The 14,212-nt window shown below is 44.9% G+C and overlaps 1 long non-coding RNA gene across 4 annotated transcripts in view; it reads left to right on the top strand.

Annotated features, from left to right (window-relative positions):
- The window catches only part of LOC129387701 (uncharacterized), a 155,220-nt gene extending 141,601 nt beyond the window's left edge, over window positions 1-13,619 (top strand). For 2 of the 4 annotated variants that reach the window (XR_011892518.1, XR_008614878.2), the window contains one exon: window positions 13,002-13,619. This is a non-coding gene — a long non-coding RNA (uncharacterized lncRNA). Of the gene's footprint in view, window positions 1-9,627; window positions 9,681-13,001 lie in introns of those variants that run through there. The other 2 variants (XR_008614879.2, XR_011892517.1) reach the window with 1 other exon arrangement.
- The last annotated feature ends 593 nt before the right edge of the window (window positions 13,620-14,212 follow it).

Here is a 14,212-nt window from a genome sequence, read left to right on the forward strand (position 1 = left end):
ACTGAGCGGCTTGTCGTATCTAATTGGCTGACAAGAGGCGAGGAGAACGCTCAACTGGAGAGGGATTCACTGGGGCAAAGCCAGTGCACTGAAAATCGATAACCGGATGAAGAGGGTGGTGCCGGCGTCTGCGATTGGTCGGCTTTCGCTTACTTAGCTTGTGGTGGCTGCTCGAAAATTGCGGCGGCATGCAACAGAAGCTTAAGAATGACGCTAAAACTGACCCTCAGCAAAGAAGAGTTGGCAGAATGAGGTAGTAAACGTGCCGAAATTGCTTGAAAACGTTACACAGTCACGCAAGAAGTTTTATTATACGCATATACACCCATGCTCTCCGGCAGGTGCGAGTAGCCAGCGTCACAGCGATCGGCGGCAGCCATCTTTTATTCCTTTCGGACTGGGGCAGCCTGCGGCTATTCCAAAAAAAAATTCAGTTTTGTTCGACATATTAATGCATCTTTATCGCGTACACATCACTTTGACGCCGTGAGTTCGTGCGGTTTTATGACGTCGCGTGACAGGCAGGTGAAGCGGGTGCAGCCCGAAAACTTTTGACCAAAAGCCGAGGGCTAATGGCAAAAGGCGTCGAATCAGAAATAACTGTTTTTCTTTTTTCTGTGAAATCACGCATAATCAGTGTGTACACATCATATCAGATGGGGAGGTATTGCGGTTTTCGTGACGTCGCGTGACAGACAGGTGAAGTGGGAGGTGGTCGAAAAAAGTTTTTGACCAATCATGGAGGGCTGATAGCAGAATTGGAATAGAAAAGTTTGGAATAGTTTTACGTTATAGCGCCCAAGGATACAGCAAATCCTTAGCTTTAGTTCTCTTCAAAGTGAACCCAAAGCAGGCTACATAAGCGTTGTCGCATCCCATTGAAATGCGGGCACCATGGCCCATTATTGAACTAACGACCCTGTGCTTATGGAAGCAGACCTCTGTAGCCACTGTATATAGCGTAGTAGACTATATACACTAAACCACCATGGTGGTTAGAAATACAGGCGGGAAAAGACGCAACTTTGACAAGCGCCCCCCATACATAATCGGTTGGTGTTTTCGGTACGCTTTGTAAGGCCGATTGCTCAGGTAATTCTGCAAAACGCAGTGAATGTCAGTATAGTGATCTCCGTATATCTTCATTTCCTGCCTTTATTCTACTTTCTAACCCTTTCCACACTCTCACGTACCTCTTTCAGCTCCTCAAAACTTTATCACGGGGATTGCTTCGCGAACAGCTGGCGCCAGGCGACCTTGTTTAAAAATTGATCGCACCTCGTCTTCATCAAAGAGACAAATAAAGAAGTGGAGGAAAAACAAAAAAACAAAGGCAAAACTTTTCGTCGGGGTATACTAGCAACGCGCTAAGCTCGCGTGGTACTATGAAATCCGATCACTTACTCGCTTTTCGCAGCTTGTTTATTGTTCCAAGCCGACACATACTTGTTATTGCATCCTGCTGTTGTCGTTTCTAGCTGATGTTAAAAACCTTTAATCCTGTGTAAGAAAGCATGTACAGAGTTGATTCCACGATGACGCTTCTGAGAAGCTCTAGGTCGAGGAGCCTCAAGAGGCTGTCAATGACGGGAAAATTGATTTTGGTGGCAACACGGCGAAAATGGCAATACACAAAATGAGAGGGGGAAAAAGAATAAAGTTGGACAAGGCGATGGAAAGAAAGTGAAAGCTTCATGCACAGAAATGAGAGAGGGCAGCCATCTGTTTCAATGCACTAGCAATCGTAGCAATGTAGCGGCCTCTCTTTCTCGTCTTGTCATCGGCAAGGAAAACAGGAGAAAAAAAAGGCTAGGGTCGTCGTCCGGTGCAGCGCCGAGTCCCTTCCTAATGGAGATGAATTAATTACCGATTAGTGAGACCGCGCCGAGTAAGAGCCGGACGAAATTACCGCTTCGCGTGTCCTCACTTCCGAGCACGATATCGAAGGGAAGTCGAGCGAGTTAGGGGGCAAATTAGTAGCATAATTTATCGGCTTGTTGCCTGCGCGAGGAAGTATTGGCAACACGACAGGCTGCATGGGCTAAGGCAGTGAGCAATGGTTCGATATCTGCTCTCTGTGAACTGTTTGTCGGCGTTATGCTTTAGCGGGATGGTTGTTGCACCACTACTTGCCCTGCCGCCCGCTGCGCGAAGCCGATCGTAACTGGCAATGATTACGTTTATGTTGGTATTATACCGTTGGTGATATCGTGAATTGCATCATCAAGTTGAGGACGCTTCATATTAGGAATTGCAGGTCACTTATGCTCTCGCGGAAACCAAATGTCTGCATGGTTCGAGAAATATCATGCATTTACATAGATAAATACTGCCTTCACAGGTTTCGTATTGAATAGGTCTGGCACTTGAGGCGGTAATATTTCTAACGCAACAGTTGCTCACAAGGTGTCCAGACACACGTGCGTGTATCTTGGATGTATTCTTCGCGAGTAATTTATTAAAATTGTGGATATCGGGCGCGTGAGTATCAGCCTTCTACAATAATTTACGGCGACAAAAGGGCAAAAAAAAGAAGAACGAAGGAAACTGATAAAATAATGCTGAAATGCGCACATAAAAAAAAGAACAGTTGGCAAAACCTTCGCAGTCCCATTCCAGATATTTTTGATCGAATGACGAGGTTCCTAATCTAAAAGCAAGCCAAATGCTATGTGGAATGTCGTAGTGTAGGGCTTCTCATTATATTTACATATCATAGAATTTGTTAACCTTCAGCCAATGCTAAGTACGCTCGTAATCTTTATCTCTGCCTGTTATGGAATGCGGAGGTCGCAGCCGGGATTTGAGCCTGCCTGGTGTTTTTAGCTAGAGCTCCAAAGCCACTGAGCTACTTTCAAGGGTCTGCATATAGAGTGAAACAGCAATAGCGGTAATTAATAAGTTACAACGCGTAGCAAGACTCACTGTGCCTCATGCAGTATTGGAAAGTGCAGTAGGCATAATGAAAATCCTGAGCGGAGTACATTCTTTGACTTTTATTTCGCATTTATTACGTTGCTTTGCAGATTGTTTTCAACTTTATCGCATTACCATTCAGCACACCGTTCAGCGCACTACTGTAAGAGAAAGAGACAATTCTGCAATACGGAATAACTTGAAGCCTTGATAAATTACTGCGAATTCCGCCGAATTAAGAAAATATATATTCGGCGGCAGCTCATCACACTACGTGCAATATGTTCGTAAACAAACATGTGGTTTTCACAATTTCTGCGCTTGAAATCAGTGCGCAAAATACTGGGGTGTTCGTTTAGTGTTTGCTTGGCTGATGTGCTGTTTCGAAAGAGGAAAAGTGTCAGGTGGTGCTTTCAGGCAAGCGATAATTGCTGGATCTTATATGATAAAGCGTACAGCTATGAGATAGGCGAGCAGATAATTGTTTGCACAGGAGAGGGCAAATTTAATGCAAAATGTAATGTTTATCCGAGGCCATACAATTTATTGTGTTGTTATAGGTAATGAGCAGGTGAGAAAATGAAAGTGCGAGCAGTGTTCATGATATACATAGCATGTAGCTTGCCTTGTTGCGAGAGCTTTTGAGAGCCGCACCAACACAAAAGTTTTGAAAGAAATAAACGAAGGCTTCATTTGGACTTGCGTGAAGCTTTTGAAGACATGCAAAGCAAGTATTACCTAATAATCAATGGTTTTAAATAATCTTGATTTTATATTGAAGCTATTAGTTTATCAATGAATGATGACCTCCTCAAGCTTTACAGAAACTTGAACTAGCTGGAGCTGGGAGAAATATACTTCATTTTTTCAGGCAATGTATCGAAGATTTCTGTAATTGAAATGCCTTTCTTCAAGGTCATAAAATATACCTTTACCAGCACAGTGTATCGTATATATAATACGTGACAACTTCGGCAAATAAAATCTCAGCTATGTGTTCTTTTAGACGACCTAGGTTTGTTTAGGCCTACGGAGCCCAATGATATGCTTGTATGATTTTTTTAGAAAACGAAAGTAAGGGTTCGTTCAGCCAGAAGTTAGGTTTGGTTTATCTATTCTGTTTTCACGTGTGACTTCAAGGAAGTGCGCGAAATTTAAGCTACTATCGCAGCGATGAGAATCAAGTCCTTCGCTGCAGTAGACATCCTGTAAGAGTACATTCGGTTTTCATTCTCTATGCACGCAAATGGCGATAGTCAACTTGTTCTCCAGGGTGTCTCTCCCGTTTTACTGTAGGGGTTAAGATAGCGTTACCGCTGCCAGTCCGTTTCAATAACTGCGGTGGGCATTTGAGCCTGTGTTCTCCTCTTTTTCTCTCCCTCATTGCTTCCACAAACATTTATCTTCCGAAGAGTCCCTATGGGGGCGTACATTCCCTACCGCAGAAAAACACCTGCCTTTACTCCGCAAATTCTGTTTATATCGTATCTCAGCGGACCTGCTGTGCCAGCATCGCAACATTAACGACACTGTGGCGGTGGCATAAAGCGGGATCTGTAAGCAACGAATAGCAGGAGTCCACTATTGTGCAGGTCTCAATACTACTTGCTTTGTTGCTCCCGTGGTTAACGCCTTCCCGCACCAGCAACCTGTTTCACACTCTCCGTGCACGAATTGCTGGGCACACATAATCACCAAGCAAACACCTCATCTCCTTCGAGCGGTCGGGACTTGTTGAACTCGAAACTGTTCATCAGTAAAAGCCATTGACCAGCGGGTTGCCTCACAGTGCGAACTGTCCCACTTCGCTTCCCATTCTAATGATAACGGTCACGTGTCTCCTACGTACTGCTCTGTCGTTTGGTTTCCCTTTCTTTTGGCTACACCGTTGGCTGTGGCGAAGTGAAATGAAAGTCAGCAGTTACTAGCGCTATACGGGGGTCCTTGAAGACTAGTTACCATCATTGAAGTAGTTGAGTAAGGTATATCATTGATTAAGCTGTAAATAATGAGCGTTTCTTTCAGTATATTTAATTGACCATGAACTTATAGAGCATAGAGGTGTATTCGACATCGTCACTTACGATTATTCGCATCATATAGGCTTTTCTTCGTCGCTAAGCTAAAAAAAAGCAACTGCTGAATCTGAATTTCTTGTACTGACTCTAATGGCGTTGCTCGTCACAGTGCTCAATGTGATAGAGTTTTACTTGAATCTTAAGTTGATGTCAAGTTAAAATGTCCAAAGACGGATTTTTGCCAGCATGAATGGTTTATTCCTTCCTTACAGATGCCGCTTTGTGCCGCCGCCACAGCTGTCGTTAATGCTGGGATGCCGGCACAACAGGCCCCCTGAGTTAAGATAGAAACAGAATTCGCGGAGTAAAGGCAGGCGCTTTTCCGCGGTAGTGAATTTACGCCCCCATAGGGACTCTTCGGAAGACAAAAGTTTGTGCGAGCAAACTTATTTTTTGCACGCGTGCTTTATGGTAAGTGCACGTGGCGCTCATTGACGCTTTAAGAAGACAGACATGCTATCCATGCTGTTATTTTCTATTTGTGGCTAAAATGCGGCGTTTTCTTAATTGCAATTTTTCAGTGAAGAAATCAGCTTGATACTGATGAAAGGGTCCTTTGCCTTAATGGGAAACCACACAGAGCAAAAGCCACATTCGCAGTGTTGAACTTGTAGGTCAGCAGTTTTAATTCACCTGATTACTATCTTCGTCTCTGCGGCTGTTAAATCGTTGCCATAGAACTGTCGATGCTATTACAACGTCCAATTTTCTGAAGATCCTAAACGCTGCTCCTTCCTGAAGGTCTACATTTGCAGGCGGAGCGTGAGCAGGTGACAGAGCTAAATACATTGTGATTCGCGAACTCTACTTTTCCATAAGTGTCCTGAATCATCTTGCGGGTTATATCCTGCCAAAGCGAACGAAGTGCGTGGTCTTGTTTTCAGGTAAGAGCACAAGAAACGTGGTAGCTTTGTGTTCAGCTGTTTCTGAAGATTTCTCATTACAAACAACACAATCCCGGAAGCACTATAGAGTGGCCGCTCATGCAAAGGCATGCGAAATTGTAAATTTGACAAAGGCTGGACACTTGCGCCTTGAGATTCGTGATGACAAAATACTTTGCCAAAATATAAGTTATTCTACACTGAGAAGCTGCCGCCATTCTCTGGGCTGCGCTTTGTATGGTGCATACTTTACGTGCCGCGCCGGTAACAACGGTGTTCTGTCGTTTTTCACGCTACGCTGGAATTGAACTTTGTTGTGCCACTGAAGAGGAGGACAATGAGATAACTTTGACAAGTACGCGAACTGTATGGATTGGGTTTGAGACCCGCTCTAGCAATAAAGTCACAGATAGAATGCTGCGAGTAATAGAACTTCGCAACATCAACTTCTCAGTATAGAGAATGGTAATCGTAGCCACTTACCGCGTGCGATATCAAAACCTCTACAGTCATCCTTTCCCCGTTCTGTACTGATATGAACCACATGACATCGCACAGCTTGAAGGAGAGAGAGGGCGCCTAATGCCTGTGTGCTCAAGTATTGAGGTTTCACTGCTGGCCACAAAGTGCAGCCATAGATTACTTCTTCATATCAAAGCAGTCACTAAAATCCAGAATGTTTTGCAGCATTATAAGATATTTCACGTATTACACAGTGTTAGCTAGTATAGCATATTACGCCTGCTGATGTCGACGCACTTAAGATGGCCCCGGTTGGGTCGCGTTTATCTTCTCGGGAATGCTTTTACTAAAGCTTTCGGACTGGGCCAGAAAGGTAAATATTGACTCAAAGTTGACGATTTGACGACCAGTAGGCTAGCGATGTCGCAGACGGAAATAACAGTTGGGTGGCAGCAGCTGCCGCGGCAGCGTATTCCCTTTAGGAGCACCAGCCAGAAGACAGAATACTCGTCTCTGTATTAATGACACAACGCCGAGAATACTTGGTCGCTAGTGAAACATCGCCAATAAAGTGAGATGAGACTAAGCAAAGCCTAGTTTTACCATTGACTTCTTGCTATGGCGACAAAGAGTAAGCAGTGAGAGCAAGCAAAAGCTCTGGGTTTGCAATGTTGTCAGGCTGGCTCGGAAACAATGTATACCCCGCGATGATCAATCCAGAAGATAGCGTGCATACGTAATCGTCAAAACGTCTCATTGCGTTCTGCGCATTGTAACTTCGAGGCTGCCGTTCTCTGAAGTACGCATCAAGTTATGCGCAATATCTTAAAACTCTCGAACAGCGATATTTAGAAACAGCGGTCCTAATGTTAGCAGACGTTATTTTCCTGCACACAGGAGAGCCCAAAGAAAGTTCGAGTTCTGAGCCTAAAAAGTCTTGCTAAGGAACGTCATTAATGAGAATACATTACTTTAAGTGGTCGCTGCTTTCGCTGTCTCTTGGTTTATCAGTTTGCCCCTACGACTGCTTTTCTCTTCACTACAGCCCTTGTCTCTGGCATTTCGGTGCCGCGAAAAAGCAACCTCGCTGGTCACAAGTGGGCCCCCGCTATATGTTTAGTACCTAGTGGGCGAACGTGCGCGAACAGAGCATCACGGGAAGTGGGAGCGCACCGCGTCGATAGACAAACTGGTGCTCGCCACCAAATCGAATACAGTCAGAGGCAGCACTGGTGAAATGAGGATCTAAACGGTTCCATTAGAATCTGTGTTGTTGGCCGCAGTGGTTCGGCACTTGAAGACAGGTTTGAATGTTAAGCACAGACAAGGAGGAAAAAAGAAAAGAGTGAAAAGCAGAGTCGGATATAATGGTGCCGTCCTGTATAGGTCTGTTTATAAAGGACCAGTCATTATGCATTAGCATTTCCACGCAACCTCCGTTGTGCTTCGACCTTTTCTCTGCTTCACTACGACTATTATTGCCCGCTCCGTAAGGGCTGGGCCCTTACGAGGCGGGTGGTGGCGTTGCGCTGCTGGGCTCGAGGTGGCGGCTTCGCTCGTGGCCACGGCGGCCGCATTTCGATGGGGGGAAATGAAAAAAAACGCTTGTGTACTTATTAGACTTAGGTGCACGTTAAGAAACCCCAGGTGGTCTGAATTAATCCAGAGTAACCCACTATAAGGCGTGCCTCGTAATCGGATTGTGGTTTTAGCCTTCAGCTCGCCACATGTTTTAACAACCATTATTTCCGCCTTCTCTCTTGACCTAGTTTGTAAGAATCTGCATGCCGTCTATAGTTATAAAGCTGCATTGGGGCTCCCTGCTTGGTACACTCGACTCAAGACAGCTTCGCCGTTTTCGATCTCCATGGCCACTCCGGTTTTCCAAATTCACCATTTCGCAAAATCTTCTGCTTGCACAAGTGCTACTTGCTCCTTCGCAATATCGCGCTCCTTCTGTTTGCTGTTCTTGAGAGAGGACAAAGAGAAACAGGGAGCCCCCTGAGCAGGTCGACGGCCGGGATCCGCCACTTCTATCACTGCTGGCCAAGCGGAGACTTAATATTGGCAGGCGTATACTTTGGTCGAGGTTTCGAGGTTTTGCTTTTGTGATCTGGGAGGCAGCGAACGGAATAGAGTGAAACCTGCAATGGAGTAGAAAGAAAACGTTTGTGAATTTGTGAGGGATAAACACGCAGTTCTTAATATCTCTCTCTCTTTAACTACATGTATGTGCCTATTTGTCTGTGCGTACTACATATTTGTATGTATTTTGATTAATGTTTCGAACCTTGCGATCAATAAAAGATCCTTTTCAGACAGCTGCATAAGATTTGCTAGGCAAGAAAATCGGCACGCCGTCACTGATGTGTGAAGTGAGAACGCCTCCTAAAGTGTCATCTGGATCTAGGTTAGTAATAAAAAGATCAAGTAATGAAGTTGTACCAGGCATTATACGTGTCACCGCTTTGATTACATTAGTAATGCTGTGTGACTGCAATATTGCTTCAAAATGGTGCTGTGATGTTGATACCTTTAACATATTGATATTGGAATCACCACCAAGGATAAGTGTCAGTTTAGTTTGATTTGCATAATTAAGTAAACTTTCGATGTGATCAAAGAAAACGGATAAACTTCCGTCAGCTGGTTGGTACATCACTGCCATGGTGAAATCTTTCGTTTTACACCTCCCAAGGCTTTCAGTATCATTGGTAATAAAAGAAAACGTGTCGAGCACTTTGCACTCAACCAATCGCTTGATGTGCATTATTAATCAACCTCAACGTCTGGTTGTCCGGTGTAGGAAAAATGTTGTGCAGTCTGCATCCATTATGACATCGCTGTCTGAGTCGAGCCAAGGCTAGCCAGAGTAAGTACCGGCTGGCTACCCTGTGCTGGGGAAATTGCTAATGGGAATAAAAGGTGAAAGAAGGTACAAAAAAAATAAAGTGACAATAATTCACACAGTAACGCGATACTACGCGCCAGAAGTTTCAAGCCCTTCACCAGTGCCCTTCGAAAATTTAGGTTATACACTCGAAGTTGCAGTGTCACTTGGGTTGCCAGGCTTGACCGCGTCGTGTCTTCTGTGGCACGTGAAAGCGTCGCCATTATAACATCCTTGCGGAAACTAAATTTCTACCAGCCTCAACCTTTAGTTCTATTTACAGACAGCAATGCTGCACTACAGCTATTACTTGCGCGCGTTGCCCGTAGACAAGTGGAGTCAGTGTGCATTACACGTTAAAGAATTGCAGAAAGTCAGATTTACTATCGTGTTTCAGTGGGTACCTTCCCATATCGGCGTAACAGGCAACGAGGCCGCTGATAGTCTGGCCACAGAACACCTATACAAACTTAGAGAAGGGAAACTGTACCTTCCACAGTGCTACGGAAATAAGCGTAGCGGTGGCGTCCTGAACTAAAGTATGTGACCACAGGTGGCGCTGTACAACAGGAAACGGAAACGGGGTTTTGCACACGCTTTACCAGGTGTTCTGTGGCTTTACTGGGTTTCTGGCTACTGCGCCTCGATCGTGCTCCCGCCAGTTTAGTTGCTGTGTAGCGTAGCGCCTACATATTTATGTAGGCGCTACGTTTGCCACACAGCAACCAAACTGGCGGGAGCACGATCGAGGCGCAGCAGAATACATGTAGCGCTGAGTCATATCGAGTTAAGGCACACTCTGAACTGACTTTTAAGGGCATCCCGAGCGGTTTTTCGTTTATTACGCCGCCGTTACCCTGAGTTAAATTGTGCCGCCGCGCTCCAGCTGTTGCATTTCGTGTAGGGCTACTGACAGAATGCGGTTTCCAGGTGGCACGATGGCCTCGACTGGAATAAACGCACATGACACCAAAGATTGAGTAAGCCTGAAAATAGTTTATTTGCATTTTACAAGTACAACAAAAAGCACACGTCTACGCATCCACACAAATGCGGTTACATAGTCAAGAACATAGTCAAGAAATGGCTCATTAATAAGGGTAGCACAAACGCACAAGAAAGAAGACCTAAGCTACAAAACGTACGGTCGGCTGCTAAGTATAATAATTTCCCTGTCACCGCGTGTCACTTTTATACAGCATCTTTACAGCACTACCAGGCCGGGTAGTTTGGCGGAAAGAACGCAACAGCTTATACGGCCGTCAGCTGCCTCTTCCTTACGGGTGTCATAATTATCCTAATCTCCGCATCAACGTCATGCAAGTTCGCATACAGGTATCTGTATCTGAACCATATGTGCCAGCTTAATACACGTGTAGTAAAATTATGATAACCACTGCGTCTTATCAAACGTATTGGTTTTGCAAATGCGCATTACAGCTGACGGAACGACATACTGTAAGTGAAGCACAAGAGAACAAGGACAAAAGGAGGATACAACACTTGAAGAAATGAAGAATTAGTAGGCATACAGCAAACAAGCGATGACGGAGAACACACAATGATGCATCGGGTGTTCTGTGACATCGGTTTGCGTACTTACGGTGTTATGGAGATCAAGGGCATAAAAACGTACCTTCAAGCGTACTCCCTCAACCTCCGCCGCATTCATTATGATAATCAACGCCTAAACAAAATGAGGCACTATTCTTTGCCAAGAGTAGACCTTTTTACAGCAAGTCTATGTAATGACTCGCAGACGAAACCAGCATGCTTTCGAAAATGTTTTACCGCCGTTGTATTCGAACGCCAACGGCCAGGAAACACATCGATACCAATAGGCTGTCGGCTGTCGGTGGTTAATCGAGCACAAAAACCTTGACGCTATGACTAAAAAGCAGCTTCAACAATCAAATTAAAAAAAAATCAACTGCCTATTTGCCTAAGGTAAAAAAGCATCCTTAGACACCTCGATTGTTTATGTCAATGGTTTGTGTAAATTAAAAAATTGAGCATGTTCAGCGCCCCTAGCAGAGAAAGCACAAATTAATGTATTCGACCAAATTACAGTAGCTCCACTTGCGCGCTTACGCTGAAACGCGCCTCGATTGATTTTTCGCCCTCTGTGGCCGTTTGTTGAACTTGAGAGTGTGCGGGGCCTGGTCTGGCGCGCAAAGCGCTACAATTCAAGCCCACGAAGAAGGCTCCCCAGGACGCAAAGGGAGGCACGAAGATGGCCATCTCAAGCAACTTCCGTTCGTTGTGGACTCCACTGCATCAAGCTTGCGTGATTAAAGGACTTCCCAGAACTGATGCCGCTCTCCTATATCGCATTCTTACAGGGTCAACGCGAATTGCAGGTTGGTGGTGCAAGACAGGACTTGGCCCATTATCGTCGTGTGTGCATTTACAAACTCTTGGTGACATTGAACATTACATAATAAAGTTTACTGAATTTGAAGCAAAACGTTAATAGATGAATTCAAGCGCACGACTGCACCACACACAAATACAAGTAAAATTTGGTTCCCGCGAGGAGATTGGACTATTAGGAGGGAAGTGCTTCGGCTCCTCCTAAAGTTCCTCCGTGATACACGGTTGGGTCGTCAATAGTGAGCCGTATGGGTCATCGTGATTCGGAGAATGGGAAAACTTGTTTTTGATACCTGGTGTTTTTCGACTATATAGTGGTGGATAGGTTGCGTTCAGGTTCAGGTTCAATGGCCGGCAACATTGAAACGCTAGGTCCCTCTGCAGCAAGCAACACCTCTGCTTTTCTCTTCCTCTTCTTGTAAAGCACCGTCTAGGAAGTGCTGTACCATCGTAACTGTTCCAATTGGTTCAATATTAGACGAGATAATATAAATTGTGGCTCTCATGCGGGTTTTGAATTCCCTGATCTACCGAAGGCATATACCACAATCGGTGCCGTTGCAGGCAGAGCATTTAATGCAGAGACGTTTATGCGTGTGAGCTGTAGTCTCCGGCAGGAAGCTGGCTTTATTAGAGAGGAGTGGCGCACGGGCTTTAGTTCAAAATGTCAGCTGTTTTCATGCCATTCAGTGGTTGGTACTTTGCAGGTGGTTACTACAATGTGAAAACCTGGTAAGGGGCCGTTTAAGGCTGCATGAAGCGCTTTCCTCCGATTCCTTTGTATGTATTCCGTCGCTCGCCGATACATGATCTATCATACCGGCATGTCTATATTCAATCTGTATTTGTTTGCAAAATAGCCAGATCAAAGGGCAAAATGATATGCACACGATTCCTCTACCTTGTGGGCATCCGCAACAAATAATTTGTCAGAAACGTCGTCATATAGTAGTTGCTTCAATAGATAACTGGCGTTGCTCGTGAACGACTATTAATACTCAAAGCAGTACCCTTCGGACGGCGCAGCATTCTCTGAAAGCCACTGCTGTGTCTACATATTGCTTCAAACGTAAAAGCACATTATTAAGATAGCAACCAGTCTATTTCTCTGATGCTGCCGCAACTTCTCACAAAATGTTGATTTTGGAATTCTGTGATTGCAAGCAAGCTGTACACCGCCTGAAAGTGCATGAATAACTCCTTAAACTTAGGCAGTTACCTCGGATTTCTTCGCGTACCCCATCTTTGAAAAGCAAATTACCACGTTGTTAGCATGTGATTAGGTCAGTTATAGAAGCGTGACAAGAGCACTAATGATATTCCTGCCTCTGGCTTGCGCGTTATAATGGGGTAGAGAACTGCCGGCGTGTAACTTGTTTTCGTGCTTGTTTTTTACAGCGAAGCTGTATATGGCCAAGGTTCCGTGTATGTTTGTTCTCCATCAACAAAAAGACATTGCAACTTCTCTTGGTCCACGCTCCAATCACGTACATGGCTAGTTTTCGCTGGCTCCCCGAGGTGGCGGTAGTCGTCCACGCTCGAGCACAATAATAAAACCAGCAGCTGCCGAGCAGCGCATTTCATTTGTGTTCTGTAGTTGCTATGGGAAGGCTACGAATAGTTAGGATTCCCAAAAAGCAACGTGCCTACCATGAAAGGCGAAGGGAGTAGCAACGACAACGTCAACGGCGGTGGCGTGCGGCAAATCCCACTGAAGATCGAGCTGGAGAACAGGGCAGCAAACAGCGAGCTATGTGAGACGACGGACATCGGGAAGCGCACAACGCAGGAAAAAGACGCATGCGTGTCTGGTTTCCTCCAGCAACTCGGGATGGAGAAAACCGCACGCGTTGCTATGGCGCACTGTACGATAGATTTGACTTTGGCTAAGAACGTGCCCAAGATAGTACCTGAGCCAATCAATGTGTACCATAGTGACCACAAGGCCATCGTCACCAGCATCACGACCAAAAATTAATGACCCACCGATCAAGACAATAAACGTGTGTGTGTGTGTTCAAAATTCTGTGTCACCTCTGTGTCGTGTGCTACACAGCTTCGCTAGTCATCCACCTTCAGAGTGGAATGGTTCATTATTTTGCTAAGTCCGTTGTTTCTTCCTGCCCATAAAAGAAAAGCTTTTTTTTTCATCGAAAACACAAGCGAATACGTTTGAGTCATTTTGAACACACATTTATGCTAATGCTAAAAATTGCCGCCTTCTAAGCTCCAATGAAATTCGGGGTTTAGGTATATTTTTCCCCATTAATTCCTTGTTGTCCAGTCGAGTCAAAGAAGCACACAAGGACATTCTTTTGTTATTAAAAGAAAATATGTGTAAGAAAGTATGTTCTATGGGCCCGTCGCAACCACAATAGTTGCAAATATTTATCGGCCAGATGCGAAATCAGTAGGCGTTTGTTAAACTGACTTCAAGCCACATGCGACCCAGCAAAATTGCGCCACATCAAGATGGTCTATGCGAGCGTTTGCAGATTGTAGTGAAATATCAAGTGTTGCAGTTTGTACATGCCAATAAATTTCAATGCTCTAATGCGTCGCATCAAGCCATATAGCGAAGTTGTCGCCTAGCATGAGATGTTCACAGT

The sequence above is a fragment of the Dermacentor andersoni genome, chromosome 2 (genome assembly GCF_023375885.2).
Source record: "Dermacentor andersoni chromosome 2, qqDerAnde1_hic_scaffold, whole genome shotgun sequence".
NCBI lineage: Eukaryota > Metazoa > Arthropoda > Arachnida > Ixodida > Ixodidae > Dermacentor > Dermacentor andersoni.